The 24,939-nt window shown below is 46.5% G+C and overlaps 1 protein-coding gene across 6 annotated transcripts in view; it reads right to left on the bottom strand.

Moving 5' to 3' along the window:
* Snx10 (sorting nexin 10) overlaps positions 1–24,939 on the bottom strand; it is a 60,910-nt gene that overhangs the window by 32,292 nt on the left and 3,679 nt on the right. Inside the window, exon 1 of one of the 6 annotated variants that reach the window (XM_021190385.1) lies at positions 10,935–11,155. The exons of 3 other annotated variants lie outside the window; for them this stretch is intronic. The gene's annotated coding sequence lies outside the window, so the exon portion shown is untranslated. Of the gene's footprint in view, positions 1–10,081; positions 10,240–10,934; positions 11,156–24,939 lie in introns of those variants that run through there. 2 more of the 6 variants (XM_021190386.1, XM_029535497.1) reach the window with 2 other exon arrangements.

The following is a 24,939-nucleotide window of genomic DNA, read 5'->3' as shown; positions in this document are numbered from 1 at the left end:
GGTCCTCCGGTGTGCATAGCAAGACTTTACAAGCTGAGCTATAGCCAGCCCCCTCCAGGGAGGCTTTTAACCCAATCAGGTTCACTCAGGAAAAAGGCAGGGTAGGGCAAGGAGGAAATGGTACACACCCTTGCTCAATAGACAGAGTTTCTGTTCTGCCAGAGAGAAAAGAGGCTGAGGAGTGTGCCACACACTACGAGTGCACAACACCACACAACTGAGCTGTGTGTGCATCAGATGGGTAAGATGGCAAGTTTCATGTTACATTGTTTCTTATCACAGTCAAGAGTTTGCAATTTTTAAAAAGTCTAAAGTAGATTTAAATGCTTAAAGCTTCGTATTGACAGAAGTGCAGAGGCCAGGTAACACAGCTACCCCTTTAAATTTAAAGAAGTGGGGCTGGAGAGACAGACAGGTCCATGGTTAAGAGCACTGGCTGCTCTTCCAGGGGACCCAAGTTTGATTCCCAGCACCCACATGGTGGCTCACGACCTCCTGTAACACCAGTTCCATGAGACCTGACACCTTCTTCTGGTCTCTTCAGGCACCAAGGCACACATACGGTGCAAAGACATCCGTGCAGGCAAATATCCACAAATGTAAAAGTAGATTGTTAAAAGTAAAGATTTGATGATACATCCACTACTGACAAGGATCATTAGGAATAAAAATTAAATACTATCAATAGGAATATGAGCTATGTCAATGCCTTGAAAAAGAATGAGGCCCAAGTTTGGTGTGGTTATCCCAGCGCCTAGAAGTCTGAGGCAGGAGGATCACGAGTAAAAATTCTACAAAAGGCAATTCAACCTTATATTTCGCAAGTACTTGTAAATTGTTTATATCTTTAACTCACTAAAATGACCTCAGAAAGCAACCTAAACAGCTCAGTGCTGTTTGTACAGAGTACATGCACCATGCATACCAACAGACATGCCCACTGTGGTTTGCATTGAATGACACATCCTAGCACTGGGGAAGCTGAGGCAGGCAAGCTACAGGCCAGCCCAGGTTACAATGTGAGACCCTGTCTCAAAATGACAAACAAACAAGAAATTCACCCAGGCGCATGGTGGCGCACGCCTTTAATCCCAGCACTAAGGAGGCAGAAGCAGGCGGATTTCTGCGTTTGAGGCCAGCCTGGTCTACACAGCACACTCCAGCATCCCAGGCCAATTAGGAATACACAGTGAGACTCTTCCTCGCTGGAAAAATGGCTCAGTGATGCGAGATTCTCTGCAGCCACATGAAGGCTCACAACCATCTCTAACTCCAGCTCCAGGGATCCAGTGACGTCTTCTGGCCTGTGTGCCAGGTATGCACATACATACATATAGAAAAAACACGCATACATATAAAATAAATCTTTAAAATTAAAAAAAGAAATACAGGGACGAGAAAGGTGGCTTAACAGACAGAGGTGCTCACTGCCAAGCACAACAACCTAAATTCAACCCCCTGCATCCAAGCAGTGGGAGAACCTGCTCCTCCAAGTAACCAGATAGATAACCGACACACACACACACACACACACACACACCACCCAAACACTCACAGGAACTAAGTTAGCTTCACTCTTCTGTTCTCCGCTTCCTCATAAGACACTCGGCTATTTTTCCTTTTTTTTTTTTTTTTTTTTTAAGATTACTATATCTAAGTACACTGTAGCTGTCTTCAGACACACCAGATCTCATTACAGATGGTTGTGAATCACCATGTGATTGCTGGGATTTGAACTCAGGACCTTCGGAAGAGCACTCAGTGCTCTTAACCACTGAGCCATCTCTCCAGCCCCCTCAGCTATTTTTCTAATTTAAAGAAGTGACTGCTGCCTTCTTATGCTCATATTCTCAAGGACAATAGATATTTCACCGTTTTCTGGGGAGCAGTTTTCTTACCTGCTCCACCCTGGGCAGGGCAAGCACCCTCCCACACATTCCCAGGGCCCCCAGGGCTCTCAGAGGACAGGATCCTGTCCAGGGCTACAGTACCTTTACCCTACTTTTGTGACCCTCCCTAAGCATGAGTTGCGACACCATGGATTTGTTGGACTCCAGAGAAGCCAACCCACAGGTTACGTTCCTCAGGTACCACCTTGGTTAGATAATGGTAGCTCTCTGCCTGCATTTGAACCAGGAAACCCTGGAGCACTGCTTGGAAGCACTTAGGGAAATAAGCCAGGAAAGCGGTTACCGGAAATGGGAGAGATAAGGACATCCCAGATAAACGGCTCAGGGGTTAACAGTAAAAAGATGTGGAGAAAAAGGTATGGGGCTGAACAATGCCTGTCACAGAGCCGGCGCCTGTGTGTGCTGCTGCTGGGTCTGATGCAGGGACCTGCATGCATTGAGCTAGCACGCCACAATTTGGTCTGAGTCACTGTTCCATTGCTATGAGCAGTCACCACATGGCCAAGGCAGTGTGTAAAGAAACACTAGAGAGACGTGATGCCATAAGCCTTTAATCCCAGGCGGATCTCTGAGTCTGGGGCCAGCCTGGTCTACAGCCAAGGCTACATGGAGAAACCCTGTTGAAAGAAGGAAAGAATGAAAGAACGGAAGAAAGGAGGAAGAGAGGGAGGGAGGGGAGGAGGGATGAGAGGAGGGGTAAGGAGGGGAAGAGGGGGAGGGAGGGAGAGATAAAGCTAACAGGCACTACCTGGGGGCTTGCTTACAATTTGAGAGTTAGTCCTAGGTCATCAAGGTAAACGGTATCGGTATCGACAGGCAGGCATGTCTCTGAGCAGCTGTTACTGCGTACATGAAGTGGTGTGGGTTTTTGAAACCTCAAAGCTCACCCCCAATGACAGCTCCTCCAACAAGGTTACACCTCCTGATCTTTCCTAAACAGCCCTCTTGACTTGGAACCCCAAACATCCAAGTATATGAGCCTATAAGCCATTTCTAGTCAAACCATCACAGACTTTCAGAGGCTATTTGTATGGAAAAAATCAACCAAGCACTAACGTTCAAATCTCTACAACATGTGTTAGAAGTTAAACTTGTGGTGCGAAACGTGACCAAATTTAGGGTTTAAAATTAGCAGACAAGAAAAAAATGAACTTCACAACTATTTTGACAATGTTCTGCTTGGAACCGGCGAACACACTGGGGACTTTCATCCTCACGCTAGAAAAGATGCCATTGCAGTACAGTGAGGGGATCGAACCACGAACCACTAACCACCACTAACCACCGTGAGGGGGAAAGGTGACAGAACTTACAGGAACAGCAGAGGCAGGCCAGGCACTCACTCTGGTGGCCACCCCCTGCCGGTAATGAGGATGTCCTTATGGGCGGTGATGTCCTCGAGCAGAAATAGCCCTTGCCTCCTAGCAAGTACCCCTCCCACCTTCTCAGTGAACTTTATGCTACATGGCTCCCTTCGCTCAGGATCTATTTGATTCCCTCTTGCTTATTTCTGTTTAGAACAGCTGGTAAATGCAGGCATGGTAGTGCATGGCTGTAATCCCGCTATTCTTCAGGAGGCTGAGGCAGACAGATGCTGCCCCATCCAAGCTAACCTGGGCTACTAAGTATGGCCCTGCCTCAAAAATAAGCAAGTAAATAAAAAGAGGGGAAACTGACTGACAGCAGGGTATCTGGAGTTCTCTCTGATCCTTGCCAAAGGATTTTTTTTTCTTTTTTTAAGAAAGGGTCTCACCTGGTGTGGAGTGGAGGCACACACACTCAAGCTTAGGGAGGTAGAGGGTGGGTGTGGGATCAGGAACTTAACAGCAAACCCCATGCAAGCATGAATTGCATGAGACTCAATAAAGTAAAATTGAATTAAAATTTAAAACGACAAAAAAATACTCTCAGAACTAACAGACAAAACACTGTTAAAGAAATCCAGCACTCAGAAGACATAGGATCAGGAGTTCAAGGTCAGCCTTGGCTACGTGACACAGTCACAACAGCCCTTCCTTGCCCCCACAAAAACAAAATTAAAGGAAATCTAACTAAGGAGAAAACATCCTATGTTGATCATGGCTCAGAAAACATTAGGATGAAAGGCTGCTCCCTGCAGATGGGCACTCACTAGCCCAGGTGACATCTTTCTTCAAATGACTTTCTGAACTGAGTGTCGTAGCTCACATCGGTCACCCTAGCATTTAAGTGTCTGAGACAGGAGGACCGTCATAAGCCTGAGGCCAGTCTCAGCTACATAATGGGTTCCAGGCCAGCCTGGATTACCCCACATTTATATTCAGATATATACTTTTTATTTGCTGACAAGAGACCTAGTATAGTTAAAACAATCCCGAAAAGGAAGCAGGAAGAAGGGCTTCTACTTCCTGATTTCCAAACCAACTCCAAAGCTGCAGTACTATAAGGCACAAAATGGGGGGCACAGGAAGAGGGGGCACAAGAAGAGGGGGCAAAGGAAGAGGCAAAGGAAGCCAGTATACTGATCAAGTAAGTAGAATGTAAAGTCCCAAAGTAAGCCATGCTTCTGTGGTCAGATGATCGTTGACAGTATACTGGTTAGTTCTTTTCAATTTGACACAAGCCAGAGAAGAAAGAACTTCAAGTGAGAAAACGCCTCTAACAGATTAGCCTATAGGCAAGGCTGTAGAGCAGTTTCTTGGTTGATGTGGAAGGGCCCAGTGCTGTGGATGGTACTCTCAGCAGAGGTTTCCGAGTTCTCTAAGAAAGCCGGTTGAGTGAGCCATGGGAGCAAGCCAGTAAGCAGCATCCCTCCATGACCTCTGTATCAGTTCCTGCCTCCTGACTTCCCTTCATGATGGTGTTTTATCACAGCAATAGGAAGCAAGAGGGTGTCAAAATCACTCTGTGGAAAGAAGAATTTTCAACATATAATGCCAAGATCAATGCAAGAGAATGTCCCCTTTTATCGTGTATTAAAATTAACCCCAAAAGTCTAGGGATGTAGTTGAGTGGTAGAGCGCTTGCCCAGCAAGCATAAGACCTGGGTTTCATCCCAGTGTGCTTAACTTAGAGCCCTCCTAGTTAAAACAGGAATAAAGTAAAAGGACCAAACTCCCATGCCCTCAGACTTAGTAAATGATTTTCAGATAAAGGTAGCAACAACAGAAACAACAAAAATTAATTAAACCTAATCTCACGAAGAGGTCTGTGATCCCAGCTACTGAGGATTGAGACAGAAGGAGACCAGGTTCAAGACCAATCTAGGGCACCTACCAAGGAGATCCTATCTCTAAACCAAGACGGAAAGGCTGGAAGTTGTCAAACCCTCACAGCCACCACATGACCACAGAGCTTCTCCGTCATCTATCAAGAGCAAAGAGAAGGCTCCTAAAACCAAAACAGAGCCGAGTTCTATAATGCTCACCCAGTACAAGGCCCTAGGTAGACATTTAATAAGAGACTTGATTACATGTTATATAAGGAACTCTTACAACCCAATTCAAAGAGCCAAGGGATCCCCAACAGGGATTTCTGTAAGGAAGCTGTGCGGACTGTCAGTCAGGAAGCCCAGGAGCAGTGGCTCTCAACACCACCACATCAGGGAAAGAAAAAGACCAAAACAGGACCACGTTTCCCATGAGGCTGGAGGTTAGAAGCAAAAGGCTAGATAACAAATGTTGACAAAATGCAGAGACACCGAGGCCTTTGGTGGATGTGAAAGCTGGCACAGCAACTCTGGCAGTGTTTAAGCAACCACAGAGTTACCTCTTGACTCAGATCTGCTCCCAGGTACACGTCCAAGAGTAAGGAAAACACCACCATACAAACCTACCTGTGAGCACATCACTCCCACGGCCAAAAGGAAACCAGTCCCAAATTCCATCAGTAGATAAACCAATAACCAAACCTGGTATGTCCACACGCGGTTCTGACACACCCTATCAATTAGATAGTCCTTGACAGCACCATACTGAGTGAAGGAAGCTGGTCCCAGAAGTCCACATATGAGTGACTCTCCCATTCATGAGGAAGTCCAGGACAGAAGTATCCACAGAGACAGGATGTAATGTACGTCGGGAGCTTAGAGCTGGCAGAGAGAGTGAGGAACCCCCCCCCCCAACAGGGAAGTGACAACTTACAGGTACAGAGGTTGATTTTTTTTTAAGTTAATGAAATTATTCTAAAATTGACTATGTCAACAGCCACCACCCATGACTGTGACTATACTAAAGACCACTGAATTGTATACTTTGAATGGATAAAACTTTATGAAACCATCCGAGCGTGGTGGCGCACGCCTTTAATCCCAGCACTTGGGAGGCAGAGGCAGGTGGATTTCTGAGTTCGAGGCCAGCCTGGTCTACAGAGTGAGTTCCAGGGCAGCCAGGGCTACACAGAGAAACCCTGTCTCAAAAAACCAAAACAAAAAACAAAAAACAAAAAACCTTTATGAAACTTATCTCAATAAATGCTATCTGAAAACCACGAACCTGACCCATTGCATGCTTGGTCTGTTATCTACAACACCCTCACCCCCTGAGGTCTGGCCTAGCTGAAGCTGTCCCGGAACCACCTTGCTATGGTCTCCTTCCTGGTCTGACCTCCTTTCCTCTTCTCCTAACCTGTCCCCTGTCTCCAGAACAATCACTGAGGCCAACAAGCATCCACACTCCCACCCCATGAGCTCTGCCTCAGCCAGGCTCTGATTCCCACCCACCCCCCTCAACAAACACCCTGCAAACCCACAGCTATAGCTGTCCTAATAGTGGCTACATAGTAATTCCCTCATGGGGCAGACCAAGGCTTCCCCAGATGAGGCCTGTTGTTGGGGTTCTGAGTAGGTATTCTAGACCCAGGATCAGTGCAAAGCATCTCCAGGGAAATGTGTTACAGAGTGGATGCGGTCCCTTTGTTGGTCCGTCTCCACCATTGAGCCACACCCACAGGCATCCATTCTTGTAACCTACAAAGCCGAGAGAACTGAAATGCCCACTGGTAAGGAGATGCCTGTTAAATACAACACATTTATGGCAAACCCTGTAGTTTAAAAGAAAGAGGCAACTGTTTAAATGCTGAGCCATGGGGACATTCATGATGCAGAAATGGAAAGTGCAGCCACACCCACGCATTTGAAGTGTAGTTCTCTGACATAAGGACACTCAGGTCGGCATTCTGGATACTAGCTAACTGCACCTCACTGCGCACTGCATGGTGCTGTCCATGCAGCCCTGGCTGTCCTGGATCTATCTATCTCTATCTCACTCTCTCTCTCCTCCCCCCCCCCCACGGCTGACTTCACTATTTGCCAAATGCTGAGATTAAAGGCACGTGACACCACAGCCCAGCTCTCTCATTTCTTTATAACCCAGAGAGTACGAAATGACACACACACATAGGGCTATGATAGTTGACAACTGAAACAAAAAAAAAAGCAAAAACATACAAAAACATAAAAATAAAAAATAACCATGAACGAGACAAAAGAAGGATGAGCATCCTACAGTAGCAGAGACTCTCCACCCGCCCCCAGGAATAACATCCCTCCTTTTTGCTGGCTGGTTCCTCCGCTCGCCACCCACCAAAGGTGGAAAGACGGATGTTTTAAGCCTCTTCTACTATTCTTAGCAAGAATAAATGTCTCCCTCACTGCTCGGTTGCTGTCACAGGTTACACTATCCAGAGAGGGGAAGGGGAAAGACTCAGTTGTGGGAGGAGGCTCATAACACGATACATACTTAGATCCTTATATATGCAAAGATGAAAATGTATACACAGAGAAGGATGTATGCCAATGTAAACCAGGGAATTATACCCTCGGGATTATCAAACTTTAAAAGCCAATATTACTTTTATAAGTTAAAAATGAAATTACATCTTGGCTGGAGAGATGGCTCAGTTGTTAAGAACACTTGATGTTCCAGAAGACCAGAGTTTAATCCCAGCACTCACCCAGTAGCTCACTACTACCTGGAACTCCAGTTAGAAGGGATCCAATGCTCTCTTCTGGAATCCGTAGGCATTGTATGTTTGTAGTGCACAGGCATAAACACAGGCAAAACACTCATACACATAAAATTAAAGTCTCAAAAAAAGCAAGGTTTTTTTAATATATTATGTTGTAAAACCAGCATAAAATACTCACAAGAATAAAGACAGCTGCCACTTGTAACTCCTGGTCAGCTCGGCACTGAGTATTCTGTGTGCACTGCCTCTCACCTCTCACAAATGCCTGGTCTACGGATGGAGGCTGAAGCTCAGAGTGACTTGTTCAAGGTCACCAATTCATCCATAAAAGTCTAACCACCTATAACAGATTGTCACTGTGCGGTCCTAGGACGATGGCTCTGCTCACTAGCTGTCACAGATTGTCACTATGCAGTCTTAGGACGATGGCTCTGCTCACTAACCAAGTGGAGCTTAACCTAATTTCCTCATCCCCAATATGGGCCAATAAGATGGTCACCAACAATAAGGAAACTGGTCTCCAATCCTGCTGAGCTAGGGTCAGTCTCTGGGAGAGAACCGATTCCTATCACTGTGTTCTGACCTCCACGTGTAGTATGCTCCACTGTGGTGTTCATACTGCCCTCCAAACGCGAATAAATACAATGTAGTGTTGTTGTTGTTGTTAACGGTTCTCTCTGTATAATGCTGGCTGTCCTGGAACTCAGATATGTAGACCAAGCTAGCCTCAAATTCAGAAAGTCACCTGCCTCTGCCTCCCAATTGCCAGAAATAAAGGCATGTGTCATTATGCCCAGCCAACAAGATACATTTCCTTTGTATAATCTGTCTTGGGAGATCTGATCACAATTATTTTTAGCCTTATCTGATAAACACGACAGTCTGCCTCCCACTGAACATAAAGTCCAAACAGCTCAGCTCCTCTCCGTCCTTGTTTATTTGGGATCTCTGGTCTCTACCTTCGTGGTAGCACACAGTGGATTCCCTGTCACATTACACTGACAAAATGGGGGTGAAAAATAACGTCCAGAAGTCATCCAAGACCTTAGGGCACCAGACTAACAAAGCAGAAGGTGCCCAGCATTCACCTAGTGTTGGTACCCCAAGGCAAAGCTCAAAGTTCAAACCCTCCCAGCTGGGGATCCCAGAGCACTTCTGACTATGACAAGTCGGAGGGTCTGTCTACTCAGCCACTGTCAGCTCGGTCTGCCTAGACCACTGCTAAGCAACCTTTGGCCACCTGTTGCACCTTGACTTGCCTAGCCGCCTTAGATATAAAATAAGAGCCCACAGCAGAATCTGCTTCTATTGTTATTGATCAGTAAACAAGCCAAGGCAAGAACACCTCAGACCAAAGCCTCGCTATTAAGAAGCACATACAATTCCCACTGCTAATGTCTGTTATTAGGTTTTACCCAGACACAGAGCCACAGGCTGTAAGGGCTGAGGGGCGGGATTTGCTTTTCCTCTGACCACTGAATACATAACTGCTGTCTAAAAGATGATGTAATTGCACCAATGTGTCATGCTTCCCAGAAATCACACTGGGATTCTGGACAATATGTCTTACTTTCAGTTCTGAAGACATGTGACTTTAGGTCAATTCACTTAGCCAACAGTCCCCAGGTAATACCTGCTCAAGGAAACAGGGTTCCAATTGTTTACCAAGATACAACGCCAAACATATTAATTTGATATAAATACCAAAATGTCAAAGTTGACAGCTTCGAAATGTAAGAATTATAGTTTTATACATAGTTTATAGTTGGTTTCTTAACAGAAAAACACTCATCTAATTGGTTATGCCTACTAGCTATCTTGGAATTAAAATATTATCAAGTATTTTGTGCCTTTAAAAAGTTATAAAGGGGGGCTGGAGAAATGGCTCAGTGGTTAAGAGCACCTACTGCTTTCATAGATGCCCTGTTTTCCCACAGCACCCACACTAGCTCACTCACAACAACCACTTGTAACTCAGCTCCTGGAGTCTGGCCTCTGACCTCCTCAGGAACTCACACATGAGACCCACACAGCTACTCCACGTAGTTCTAGCTGTCCTGGAACTTGATATGTAGCCTAGGCTGGCCTCAAACATGCAATGCTCCTCCTGCCGCTGGCTCCCTGGTACCGGGGTTACAAGTGTGAGTCACCGTGCCCGGCTACAACCTAGACTCCTGGACACTGACATTCCCATGAGCACACACCATAGCTCGTTCTGGACTTACACACGGGTAAATCACTCTTCAGTCAACGCTTCTGCGAGCCATGCTCGTCTAACTCATCATAGCTGGCTTCTGAGTGTTTGGCTGCTCTGCTGCTGTTCTGATCTGATCACCCTTTCCCCTGGATCTTTCTTCTTAAAATGCTTTGGGCAGAGGCAACCTCGTCCACGTGCTCTGCCCCTGACACTAGACAGCGAAAGTGAAAGCAGCAACAGTTAGGGAAACTTCAGAACAAAGAAACCACTTTTCTCTTCCAGGATCTGATTGGGTTCCCAGCACACATGCCCAGGGCTTATGCCCACCTAGAAGTCCAGCTTCCGCCATCAGGCCAGCACAGACCCTGCTACAGAATCTCTCTGCCTCTCTCTGCTCTGTCTCTCTCCCTCTCTCTCACAGGCAGGCAGACAGACAGACAGACAGACAGACAGACACACACACACACACACACACACACACATACACACATATCATTAAAAGGATTAATGATTAAAACAAATCATTAAAAAGAAAAAGGAGAGAGGGAGAGAGGGAGGGAGGGGGGCCTCAGTGGTTAAGGGCACCTGATGCTCTTCCAAAAGACCCGAGTTTGGTTCCCAGTACCCACACCAGTAACTTACAACTCCCTGTAACTCCAGTTCCAAAGATCCTCCAAGGGAACCTTCACTCATTTACACACACCCACACAAATAATTAAAATCAAATAAATCTTTTTTTAAATCATAATTAGATCTCAGCACTCCCTCTCAACTGGTCAATATGACAAAGAAGCTGCCCGATGTATTTTAAACAAGCCCCTCACAGAATCACCACATAGCCAAACACAAAAGGAAAACACCCAGCAAGTCAAGGCACCAACCTGTTCACAGGACCAACTTTGAAAACCCAGCCTAGGAAGCAAGCCATCTAATAAAGCAGTAAGGAACCACGTTTGGAGAAAAAAGAAACTGTATGTCTACCTCTCCGGAGCTCTTAGGGGCTGTGGCTTTGTTTGCTCATCAGTCTGATGACAGACTGGACATCCCAGGGTATTTTGTTCTTACACAGCTAACCTGCCTGAGCCTTGAGAAGAGGAAGAAGGCGGAGACAAGCAGGGGGTGTGGCGTGTTATCGGAATGATTAGGCAAAAACAACCTAAAGGCACACTGGGTTCTTTTGTCTGGTGCCTAATGGTTTAACTCTTGGCTGGCAAGTGTCCTATTCCTCTGGATTTCTTTTCACATCCCTGCTGGCTAAACTATCAGGCAAAGTGAGAAGAATCACATCCCAAACAGAAAGGGCTTCAGGCAAAGGTGAGCAGCAGTCTTGGGTGAAAGAGGTGGAAGATTCTGATGGCAGCAAGCATACTTCATTACACTCCACAATAGTACACAGGCATTCATGCAGGCAGACAGACATATATATACATCACACAACAAATACGGATACATCTTTAAAAAGGAAAAAACAAAACAAACAAACAAACAAACAAAACAATTAGGTACCATATGCTGAGCAGTGTCCTAATTAGCCCTCTAGGGAGACTAAGAATGAGAAATACGCAATACCCCCATAGTGCTGCAGACCAATCTCACCCAATTAAGTGACTTTCAACAGCAGAGATTCCTTATTACACTTTTATAAGTCACAGTTGGACATGGGGCACTTCAAGCTAAACATCAAAGTGTCCATCTCGTGGCAGGGTCAGAGTACTACAAGTGAGGGTCTGAGGTCCTACTGATGAAGGTCAGTCTCTAGTTGCTATGGAGATCCCAGGACCATACAACATCCACCTACCTACGAGAGCTGCAGACAGAGGTGGCCTAAGGTGGCTTTGGGTGCTGTGTGTGGATGGCAAACTGGAGAGGTAGGGCTTCCCAAGCCCCTTGGAGACCAAAGGATTACAGCCTCAAAGATGCCAGCACTGAGTGGGGGAATTTGGACTGACACTGCTGGATTCTGGTTTTGCTTTGCTATAACTGCTTTTATGACCTGGTTTTCCCCATCCTGGCCCACACACACAGTATATTCACACTCACACAATAATAATCTGTACATTTTTTAAAATTCCAGTTCTTTTGACTAGGCATGATGGTGTACACCTTTAAATCTCAGCACTTGGAAAACAGAGGCAAATGGATCTCTACGAGTTTTAGGCCAGCCTGGGTCTACACAGCAAGTTCCAAGCCAGCCAGAGCTACACAGGGAGACCCTGTCTCAAGGAACAAAAAAAAAAAAAAAAGAGAGAGAGAGAGAGAGAGTGTTAAGTTCCTTAACATAGGCACATCTTGTACGGATGTAAGTAAGCAACTGATTCATATGTTTCAAGAATGAAAAGCTACCTGTGATTTTTTTTTTTCCCTAACCCAAAGTTACCCTACAGGAACATAAATGATAGGTTACTTACAGGAGCGTGGGCAACTTACAAGTAACCACAACACTGGAAAAAATGTCCCTCTCGCTGCCCTCCCACCTCCCACCCTTGCTCCCCAGAGGCCAGAGAGGCGCTGTGTTAAGACAGACCTAGACATGGGGGTCAAGCCTGTCACTGCAGCACTTACAAAAGAGGCAGGAGGATCAGAAACTCATTGTCCTTCTCAAACTGTAGGCTCCAGGCCAGTCTTCTTTAACAAAGCAGAGTAAAAGCTAAATGTGAACAGAGTGCTCCGCAGGACAGGTGTGGAACTGATGTGCCAGGCCCTACATAGGTGATCACAGGACCCACCTGTAGCCTCTGATTATGTCCTGTGTACCCAGACCAACCAAGAGCTCTCTGAAGGTTGAGCCTTGGTACCCCCTCAACAGTGAAAGCTGTCCCACAGGAGACATGCTGGACCCTGGGAGACAATCCAACGGTGGTCCCCACGGTCCATCTCCATCCCAGCATCCTTTGCTCTGTTTTTCACAGCTTCCTGATTGACCACATTTAGGGGATGGTGAGATGGTTCCTCGGCTAGAAGCCCACACTGCTCTAGCTGAGGGTCCCAGCTCAGTTCCAGCGCCCATGGAGAGCAACTCCAGGTTCAAGGAAGAGCTGATACCTCAGGTACTCACACATACATGCATGCACGTGCTCGTTCGTATACACGCGCGCGCGCGCACACACACACACACACACACACACACACACACTTTTTAAGGCAGATTCTGCAACGATTTATTTATTTAATGTACAAGTGTTTTGCTTGCCACCAAGCCTGATGACCTGGTTCAGTCTCCCCCATGACGGAAGGAGAGAACTGACAACCGTGCGTTGTCTTCTGACATCCACAGGAAAGCCACAGGAAATGTAATTAAAACAAGGCACTTATGCAGACTTGCTTTACTTCCCTGGAAAAAATTGTGAGAACTGAACGCATTAGGAAAGACTGGGAAAACGGCTCACTCAACTGAGAACTCTCTGCAGAGGGTACAGATCCGTCAGAGTTAATAGTTCACCTGACCCTATGAACCCAGACATTCCAAGTGTAGACAGCTGTTTCTCAGCCGTCCACAGGAAGGTATTCACTCAGCATGGTTGGTAACAGCACCAGCGTGGTGCTGGTGAGGTGAGTGAGGTGGAGTGGTATGCAGGTGCAAAGAAAGGCAACTGTGTTTTCTTTACCTGCTGAGCAGACCATTACCTGCTGAGGCGGCAGGCCAGCTCGTCCACGTGAGATTTAACTGAGGTGGAGTACTTTCTTTAGCATGTGTAAGGCTAAGTCCCTTCTGTGTACTTAGGATTCACTAATTTCCTTTGCATGAATTGTTCGGATCCTTTAACCACTTTCCTGGTTAAAGCATGGCCTTGAACTCTCGATCCTTCTGCCTCACCCTCTCCAGTGCCCGCACGACAGGCCAGAACCACAAATGTGGTTCTCAACTATCTTCTTCAGAGTGCTTGTTCTTGTCTTAGCTGATCTGTAGCATTTTTTTTTCTATTAATCCTTAATCAATAGCATGAATTATAAATACAGTTTCCTGGTTTGTCAGGTTTTGGCCACTCTGGGGTTTGCTGTTGTTGGTTGTTTTTAAGTAATCAGTTTTATTTATCATTCTGCTCTTTATGGTTGCCACCACACACAGAAAGGCCATTTCTGTCCTAAATTTACAAAACCATTTTCCTTTGAGTCTCTTAGAGAGAGGCCAGCCATGAACAACAGCAGTGCACCATGGTCATAAACTGTAGGCTCACCCTAACGTGCTCCCAGACATAACATAGAGACACACCACTCCTGTTCACTCAGCAGCATTTAGACGGTCATTCAGGCAGGCTGCAGGAGACTTATCTGTTCTATTGCAAAAGATCTACACAGCCTCTCTTACCACACACAACTCTGGGGCAGGCTCTAAGGTAGGAGGCATCCAAACCACAAATATCCAATGTCACACACTTCGACAGTCCCAACTACGCACCTGTGCCTCTCTAGTGTACCTATGACAGGAAATCTGTAAATAGTCCCATTCCAGAGTAGATCTCATCTGTGTGAGCCCTATAAGCCACACCCCTCAGAGGTCCCCAACTATGCCTACCTCTTAACTTTCTGCACACGCCCCACACCATTTCCACCACCCTTCTTAGTCCTCGAACCTTCCGACCAAAACGCCCCCGATTCCCTTGACATCCCTCCATCTCATCCCCTTACCCCGTTCACCACAATGGCTCCTTCCCATCCTCGAGTACGCCTCTCCACCTCCTCAGAGAGGCAATGCCCCATTTTGTTGAGCCTTATCTTTATTTCAGTTGGCATCGTTTTAACCATTAATTTATTTCTGTGTTTATTATCTGTCATCTCAAAAGTCCCCAGAGGGCAGGGGCCTCGTCCAAATCATTTATACTTTAAAACCCAGCATTCACTTAGCACAGTGCCTGGCAGAGAGTCAGTACTCAATAAATACTGGGTACATGAAACCTGACTGAATGAGTTCCAGAAAATTCCATTTCTGCATCATCAAGTTTCTGAAGAGCCCAATCACATGGGATGAAAAGGTGGATATAAGAACAGTCGCCTCCCATGCCAGTCTGCCTCCCTCCATCATGGTTAACCCTTTGTGGTGCTTTGAGTATGCTTGGCACTATTAGGTGTGGCCTTGTTAAAGAAAGTGTCACAGTGGAGGTGGGCTTTGAGACCCTCCTCCTAACAGCCTGGAATACAGTCTGCTCTGACTTCCTTTGGATGAAGATGTAGACCTCTCAGCTCTGCCTGCACCATGCCTGCCTGGATGCTGCCATGCTCCCACCTTGATGATACTGGACCTAACCTCTGAACCTGTAAGCCAGCCGCAATTAATTGTTATCCTTTATATGACTTGTCTTGGTCACGGTGTCTGTTTACAGCATTATAACCCTAAGACACCCTTAATTGTGTGAAAAAAAAACAACATTTTCCCAGCACCATCCACAGATAATGTCTGGAAGAACACACTGCTTCCACTGTCCCCACGCTCGTGACTCCACTGCACTGTGGAGGATGAGCTAAGGCATAGAAACAACAATAACAATTTCCCACTGATAAAAGGGACAGGTTCATGAGTTCCTATCTTTCCCTGAGAACTTAGATGCAGTCAGTGATTGATGGGTGTGGTGGTTCGGGTGAGAACAGCCCTTATAGACTCAGATGTGTGCATGCTTTGCCTCTAGTCGAAGAACTGTTGGGGGGTGGCTGGAGAAAGGGTTCAGGGGTTAAGAGCACTGACTGTTCTTCCAGAAGTCCTGAGTTCAATTCCCAGCAACCACATGATGGTTCACAACCATCTGTAATGGGGATCTAATACCCTGTTCTGGTGTGTCTGACACTAAACCCCACCTTGGCGGGTGGTGGACAGGGGGCAGTCCTAGGTACCAGGTTCTCAGTCTTGGGCATCTCATGCTGGACACCGCAGAAGAGCTGAGGGCAGAATGGGGGGCCTCAGGGGCAGCTCACTCAGCCCCAGGGCCGAAGGAAGGAGAGAGCAGGCGAAGAGGGGCGGTGGGTGGTTTCCACGCAGGCAAGAGTCCTTGGTCCAGTCCATAGCTAGAGCACAGGAAGGCCTTTGGGCAGGAGGTTAGACACAGCTCATTAAGGGAAATCTATCCCATCGTTCAAGCACAGCAGGTCTTGATGGGCAGAGACAGTCTATGGTTTTAGAGCTTTATTGTAGAAAGGCAGGGAGAAAGAGAGAAGGTAGAAAGAGAGAGGCCGGTAATGGCCATGTAGAGAGAGGGGGGGAAGGGAAAGAGAGAAGGATGGCTAGAGAAGAGAGTAAGAAAGGTGAGAGCTTAGAGAAAGGAGGGGCCAAGCAGCCCCTTTTACAGTGGGCTGGGCTATAAGGTAACTGTGGGGAGGAGCACACCTGGCTATAGTCAGGTAACTGTAGGGGTGGAGTCTAGCCAGAATGCCAGGAGCTTGGGACATTGTCTGAGTGACTTAGAGTCACACAATTATGGAATTGGGGGCTCAGTGGTGTCAAGCACCTGAATCTGGGAATGTGGCTCACTTTTCCATCCCTTGTAGAGTTTTCTACTGGGTTGCTGGAGCAAGCCTCATTCAACCAAAATAGGCTGCCTATTACAGCCCCACAGGGAGGTAGGACCCAACCATGTCTTACTGCTGGAAGAAGAGCAGGGAAACAGAGCAGCCTGGGATGCTTAAGAAGGCACAGGGCAGGCCAGGTGTGGTGGCACACGCCTTTAATCCCAGCACTAGGGAGGCAGAGGCAGGCGGAATTCTGAGTTCGAGGCCAGCCTGGTCTACAAAGTGAGTTCCAGGACAGCCAGGGCTACACAGAGAAACCCTGTCTCGAAAAACCAAAAAAAAAAAAAAAAAAAAAAAAGGCACAAGGCAGCTGGCGAGGCTTGAAGAGTAGAAGCACTTTGCCATGCACACCTGAGATCCTAAATTCAGTTCAGGACCCATATAACAGTGGAAGAAGAAAAGAGAATCCACTACGTTCTAACCTATGGCATGCACACACACGCACATGAAGCACACACACAAACACTAAAATAAATAGTTCTTAAATCAGCAATGCTTGGTGCTGGAGAAATGGCTCTGCAGTTAGGAGCACTGTCTGTTCTTCCAGAGGTCTTGAGTTCGGTTCCCAGCAACCACATGGTGGCTCACAACCATCTATCCATCCCGGGATCTGATGCCCTTTTCTGACATGCAGGGGTACATGCAGATAGAGCACTCATATACATACATACATACATACATACATCTTTAAAAAAAAAAAAAAAAACAGCATTATTCAGGGTGGATGTGAGGGCACAGCTCCTGGGAGCAGAGGACTCTGCTGGTAGAATATGTCAAGGAAGATATCACAATGCTCAGATTGGGCATTTCGGGACAGAAGAGATCCTGACTAAGATCTGGGGGGTTATCCTATTATAAGGCAGAGGCCCCAGCTCTGACATCCCCATACCCAAATTCAATTAAGTCCTTATATATCCTGCAGGCACCTTCCTCTATAACTAGCTCCCAGCTGGGTTTCTGGGGGTTTTTGTTGTTGTTGTTGTTGTTTGTTTGTTTTGGTTTTTCAAGACAGGGTTTCTCTGTGTAGCCCTGGCTGTCCTGGAACTCACTTTGTAGACCAGGCTGGCCTTGAACTCACAAATTCGCCTGCCACTGCCTCCCAAGCGCTGGGATTTAAAAGCGTGCGCCACCACGCCCGGCTGGTTTTCTGGGTTTTTGAGTTTGGGCCCAGGCTGGCTGCAAACTCACCACACAGGCAAGGATGACCTTGAATTCCTGATCAAGTGCCAGGATTACAAGTGTGCGACACTGTGTCCAGTTTTGAGTCTTACAATATCTAACACAACATCAACACATAGTTTCAGTTCACACAGACACGTTATAACACTTCACTGCAAATTCATGTTCTGCTTTCTCTACAACTTCTGCTCAGATTTTCTGTGAGCCGAAAACCACTCTAAAAAATGAAAACCAATGGGGACAAGGAGATAGGGGTGCAACTGGGAGGAGTTGATGGTGAATGGGATCAAAATACATTGTATGAAATACCAAAGAATTAATAAAAATTAATAAAAACTTTTACAAAAGGAAGTAAAGGCCACTAAGTAACAGGGAGAACGTGGACAGAGGGCAGGATGGAAAAGGGGAGTCAGGTGACTCATAGACCAGTGACTGGAAGATGACTGTGTCACAGGCAGGATAAGGAAGCTGGCAAAGGGGGCCTCTGCTCTGGAGTTAGAGAGAAGACCCAGCTTAAGAGCAAGCTAGCACAATGCAGGACATCTATGGTCCCTGTTTGGAGCCATATTTAGGAAGGTATGACACAGATTCAAGGACTAGAGAAAAATCCACTGCTGAATGTTCTGCCTTGAAACTGAGAGGTAGGGCTGGGTGTGGTGGCTCACGCCCATAATAGCTCTTAGAAAGCTAGGAAAGGTTTCTGTGAACTCCAGGGCAGCTTGGATAACAAAGTGAGCTAGGACATCCTGGGCTCCAGACATAGACACTGCCTCAAAACCACGCAATGGAAACAAAAAACAGAAGTATTGTGCAACACATGGGCAATCGTCACCTTTGACACTGGCCACAGACACCAAGAACTGGTGATGGGTGGAGTTTCCATGGCATGTGGCACCAAGAAAGATCAAATACAAAGGGCCTAACAGAATACTGCTCCAAACGTGAAGAGCTGACAAGCAAGAGGGAAGGTTTGCCTGGTGAACATGGCGACCACCCTGTGAGTGAGCAAGGGGTTTCTATGCTCAGCCAGGGCGCAGAGAATGGAAGTGAAGCTGTTCACTGCCAAAATGACCGGCTGTCCATTCACACCCTGCCCTTGGCCACAGGAAATCATTTAGAATCTCTGTGCCTCAGTTTCCTTACCTATAAAATGGAGCCAACTGTGCACTTCATGGATCTGCTGTAAAGATCCATCAGGAAAACATGGAGGCCAGTGCCTGACACTCACTATGCCAGCTCCCATCACTTGGTCCTTTAAAATTAAGTTTCCTTAAAATAGCCTCTGTCCCTGTCTCAAAAAAACCAAAAAAAAAAAAAAAAAAAAAAAATAGCCTCTGTATCAGTTAACAATGTTTAGGGGACAGAATGCTTTCAATCTATATGTTCTGAGGGTCACATGCCACTCATATGAAGCATATACCATGGCCATGGGCTTCGAGAATCAGATCACTAACTCTCAGACATCCAAAGCCTGGCCCGGATGAAGAAGCCTAAGATAACACACGGAAAGTCCTTCTAGAAGAAGGTGAAATGCCAAGGTTATGATTCATAACTTCATTTTTTCCAGAAACACTGAAGTAAGCCAAGGGCATCTGATATGTGTCTGTTTGCAGACTCAGCACTGTCAAGTTCTTAAAACACAGGTCACAGTTTTTCAGTTTTCCAACGTTGCTCAACCACCAGAGAAATGAACTGACCATGAAGCCAGCAATGACCAGCACCCTGATTCAAAACATAACCCTGATGTCCCAGGACATGGGAACATGGCTGAGGGTAAGGCCAAATGGAGCTTGGCTTCTAAGGATCCTATCACTGTTAGGCAAACCAATGAAAGGTTGCAAGTTAGTTATTCCCTTAGAGACCCACACTACAGCCTTCCAACCCAAGCAGAGCCCAGCCTCACATGCAGCAGGGACAGCCTTCCTCCCTCATCTCCTCCAATGCCATCTACTACCTGTTCTGCCAGGAAGAAGCCACAATTGAATCACAGCGCCATATAGAACTCCTGGTATACCTTCTGTGTCTGTGACTTCAAGGAATACAAGTTCCCTACAAAGCCTTGTGTTCTGCCCTGTACATTAACCATACAAGTTTGTTCTCACAGAAGAGGGACAGGGGAATGGCAAGATGACTCGGCAGATAAAAGAACTTGATACATGGCGTGCCTGGATGTTCAATGGCCTGAATTCAATCTCTGAGATGCATATGTAGAAGGAAAGAGAGAAGGCCCACAGTTGTCCTCCGACTACAACACTTGCCTGCCATGGCATACATGCATATACACACATAACATGGTATACATGTCATCTCTCCCTTACTTTTCTACAGACTGGGGAAAAGTGTTTAGGGGCCTAAGAGATGGTTCAGTGGTTAAGAGCATTTGTTACTCAGGGGACCCAGGCTCAATTGCCAACACCCATGTGGTGGTTCACAACTGTCTATAACTCCAGTTTCAGGGGATCCAACCCCTTCTTCTGGCCTCCAAAGAAGCCAGGCACACATGTGGTAGACAGATGTGCATGCAGACAAAATACCCACGCACACAGAAAATAAAATAAATCTTTAAAAGAAAAGAAAAGCACTTAATTTAGCTTATGGTTTCAGAGGGTTACAGTCCATGATGACAGAGCAAAGGAATAACAGAGAGCTCACATTTTGATCCACAACTAAAAAAGAGCATAGGGAATCATGGGAGTCTTTAGAAACCTCCAAACCCACCTCCAGAGACACACCTCCCCTAACAAAGCCACACCTCCAAATCCTTCCCAAACAGTTCTACCAACTGGAGACCAAGCATTCAAATGTATGAGCCTCTACAAACTGCTCTCATTCAAACCACTGCATGCCTTTACATACACATAGGAAATAAAGAAATAAAGCTAAAAAAAAAAAAAAAAAATGAAAGAACTAAGTGGTGTCCACAGTTACAGAACAAAGGTGCTGGATGGAATTCAGGAGGGACATGGAGCTACAAAGGTGGCTTCTCTTTTAACCTAGGAGGGTCAACAGACAGACAAACCCTAGAGTAGGGTTAGAGTTCTCCATCAGTGAGGAAGGGGTTAAGTTTGTGAAAGAAAAGAACTGGGGGTGTAGCTCAGTGCTAAAGCATTTGCCCAGCATGCTCTAGGAGGCTCTGAGTTCCATCCCCTGCACAGAAGGGAGTCTCTGGCTTACCAGTGATTCGTACAAGCCTCAGAGAATGGGAAATAGACTCCCAGGTTTCACCACAGGCCTACTGAGCCCTGAGGCCCAGAAATCTGCTTCTTCTCCCATGATTCTTAGAGATAAAATGTCTGAGAGGGCCAACAAGATAGCATGACAGGTAACATCACTTGCCACCAAGCCCAAAGACTTGAATTCAATCTCTGGGACCCACACGGTGAAAGAAGAGAACCAACTTTCAAAACACAGAAATGCAGTAAGGATGTGTGTTTGTTTTAATCCCAGGCGTGGGATATGGGGCTGCTTCAGGCTGTCCACAGCAGCTGACTATGATCTGTCTCGTGCTCCAGCAGGGATGTGATTTTGCCAGCTGCAGATAGTTTTTGCAAGTGTGTGACGTTTGGAATTCCGGGGGAACCTGTCAGAGGATATATCAATGGTAGAGGCCCACTAGAAGGAGCTGATTGGCTGGCTGGTGGTTGGATGCAGTTTGTTAGTTTGTTAAGTGGTCATATACAAAGCAATGAGAAGAAGAAATTAGATATCCTGACAGAGAAGATCAAACTTGCTCTAGGGAACTCAATGCCCCTAATCAGCAGGAAGTAGTCTAATGATAACATTGTCCCCTCTCCCTTCTATCCTTTTCCTTTCCTATCTAGTGTTAGGGTGGAAGAAAGGGGGTGTAGAAGGGTGGAAGAAAGAAGAACCCACAAAGTAGCAAAAAGTCCAGATACAGCCAACCTCAACAAGCTGCCTCCAACCTCCACACCTGTATGCAATGGTATACACACACAGGTAACTAACACACACACACACACTCACGCAACTGAATAAATGCTATTTAAATATTTTGAGAAAGCTAGGCTGATTCTACGACAGGCAAATAAGCAGCTAAGGAGACTAGGCCTAAAAACCAAGGCTTCAGGCAGCTAGTCAGAAACTGCCCCACCACCTGGACAATGGGTCAGCAGTTTCCAGCCAGCCCCACCCCCCAGTAATGGAATGACCTTAGAGATAGAGTAAGACAAAGCCCACCTACCCCAGGATTCCCCTAAGGTGCTTTAAATTGGGCCTGCAAGCTCACCTGGGGGGGGGGGTGTCTATCTTGGTAATGGGGAGACCCCATGCTGGACTTCTGCAGAATAAAACACTCTTTGTGTTTACATACTAATTGAGTTTGGGGTGTTGTTCTTTGGTGAATCATGGACCCTTACAGTTTGAAAAGCACAGAACTAGAGAGCCAGTGTAAACAGAAGGACATGTTGGAAGGATCTGAGAGAAGCAGAGGACCAGGCCAGAATGAAGCACAGAGAAGCAGGGGACGGCTGAAGGACCTGGCATCGAAGCATACACAGAGAAAGACACGTGCACAAGAGCACAGTGAGTACCAAATCGGAAATCCTGTGTGGTCAATGACAGGCCAGCCACGTGAAGCACAAAGAGAACCCAGGAAGAGGCTCGGAGAAGGGAACCCAGGTGCCTTGGAGCCCATGGGAGACAGTGACTGTGTGCTTGAGTGGCAGGTTCGAAGCAGCTGCCTTGGCAGCCTGGGGTGTCTTACATATGCTTCCTTTGCTACTGCCAACTTTAGGGGGTCTCCTAGCAACCAAAGCACAAAGGGTTCAAGAAGGGAGTGCTGTAAATCCTGAAAAAAATGGTGACCAAATCCTTCAAAGCTAGCAGTGACCTGCTACAAATTCTCCCTCTCTACTGACCTTGCTGGGGAGACTCAAATCAACCTCCCTTCCCTTTGCCTTGTTTGTAATCATGTCCACATATGTAGCCCAACCTGGCCCCAAACTCAAGATCTTCCTGCTTCAGAAAGTGCTGGGCTACAGGCATATGCCGCTATGCTGGATAACTGTTTACTGTAATGTGGAGTACGTGGTGGAGGAGGAGGTGTTGGTGATGGACGTGGTGCTGATGGAGGTGGAGGTGGTGGTGGTCGCAGCAGTGGCAGCAGTAGTGTTCTTTTATTTGGTGGGGGTGGGAGTTTGCAGATTCCATGAAGAACAGATGTACAGGCCAGAACTGCACACCAGATCCCCTGGAACTGGAATTCCAGACCATTCAGGACCACCTAATGTGGGTACTAGAGACAAGACCTAGTTTCTCTGCAATGGCAGTAAGTACTCTTAAACCACTGAACCCTTCCCCTGCTCCCGACCCCTGAACAATGCTTATCTCAATACCATCTGGTCTAGGAAGGCAAACATGGCAATGAGAATACTCCAGGAGGCAGCATGGGATTCAAATTCTCTCTTCATTTGTTCAAGTCATCACATCTCCCTGAACCACTGATGATAACAATTCCCACTTCACAGGATTAAATAACATAAATCAAAGTGCTTGGGCGGCGTGAATAGCTGTCCTCGTTGCCTTTATAAAACATCTATCTCATCATGCCTAACAAGCATAAAATATCCCTGGAAGGAAGTCAGAAAGCTCCTTCATACTCCTTGGACACAAGAACTGGTCCTGGCAATGTCTGCCTTTGTCCTTAGGGACCTCTTTACCTCCCCTCACTCCCTTGCTATCTTTCCAGACTCCCTTTCTTTCCATTGGAAACTGATCCATTCCCATCTGTGACTTAACACTTACAACTGGTATCTTCACAATTTAAAAAGGTGTAGCTGGGCAGTGGTGGCCCATGCCTTTAATCCCAGCACTTGGGAGGCAGAGGCAGGCAGATCTCTGAGTTCGAGGCCAGCCTGGTCTACAGAGTGAGTTCCAGGTCAGCCAGGGCTACACAGAGAAACCCTGTCTCAAAGAAAAAAAAAATGTGTATTTAGTGTGCAGCGACACGGGTACATGATGGGAGAAGCAGTGTGCTAGGCTAAAGGCCTGGAGGTGGACGGAACATGCACAAAATAAAGACATCACATGGCAGACGGGACACCAAAGAGCAGTGCAGAGGTCAACCTCAGGCTTTTAGAACAACTTTCCCACAGGAGATTTAATTCATGGTCCTGGGAGGACATTCTTTGATCCCTTTTAAGGGCAGAGCCCCCAGCAACTTCAGGACTTCCCACTGGACCCCACCTCTTACAAGTTTTACAACCTGTCATGGGTTCACACTGGGGACAAATCCTCAATCCCTTGGGGGACAAGCAACAGCCATATACAGCAATCTGATTCAATATCAATATTGACATCAATCAAATCTAGTAAGAATATTCAACTTGATTCCAAAAACAGCACCTGACAAGGCTGGAAGAGCTTGCTCCTTGGGCAACAGGAGTGGTAATGGGGACAGAACTGTGTGAGAAGCTGAATTCTTGGTACATATATGTGTCTTAGTTATTGATGAATCGTTAACTTGGCATTCAACAATTTTATCAAAAGAAAACTCACCTCGTATAATTATCAACAAAACAAAACAAAACAAAAAAGTACCCTTCTTATCTTCTTAAAGGATTCAGGAGGTGAGCATGATGGCACACAACTATAATTCCAGCACTTGGGAGGTGGAAATGGGAGGACCTGAAGTTCAAGGTCAGTCTCAGCTACGTCAAATTAAAAAAAAAAAAAAGACTCTGGGAGCAGGGTGGCCAGTGGGAAGCCTCAGGGGTAATGGTGTCTGCTGCCAAGCCTGAAGGCCTGAATTCAGTCTCCTGGACCCACAGAAAGGAAAAAGAGAAGCGACTCCCGGAGTTGTTCTCTGATTTCCATTTATGTGCAGGGGCACATGCAAACCCATATATGAATGTACACACACAAAAACAAATAACTAGTAAAAGTATAATAAAGAACAGAAGACACAAAAAGAAAAGATTCAGGGCCAGCAAGATAGCTCAGTAAGTGTTTGCCCCCCAAACCTGACAACATTAGCTCGATCCCTAGCATACACATGTACACCCCAGCAAGCACCCACATGTGCACCCCAGCAAGCACCCACATGTGCACCCCAGCAAGCACCCACATGTGCACCCCAGCAAGCACCCACATGTGCATCCCAACAAGCACCCACATGTGCACCCCAGCAAGCACCCACATATACACCCCAGCAAGCACTCACATATACACACCAGCAAGCACCCACATGTGCAC

The sequence above is a fragment of the Mus pahari genome, chromosome 2 (assembly GCF_900095145.1).
Source record: "Mus pahari chromosome 2, PAHARI_EIJ_v1.1, whole genome shotgun sequence".
Classification (NCBI taxonomy): Eukaryota; Metazoa; Chordata; class Mammalia; order Rodentia; family Muridae; genus Mus; species Mus pahari.
This window is presented reverse-complemented; position numbering and strand designations above follow the sequence as displayed.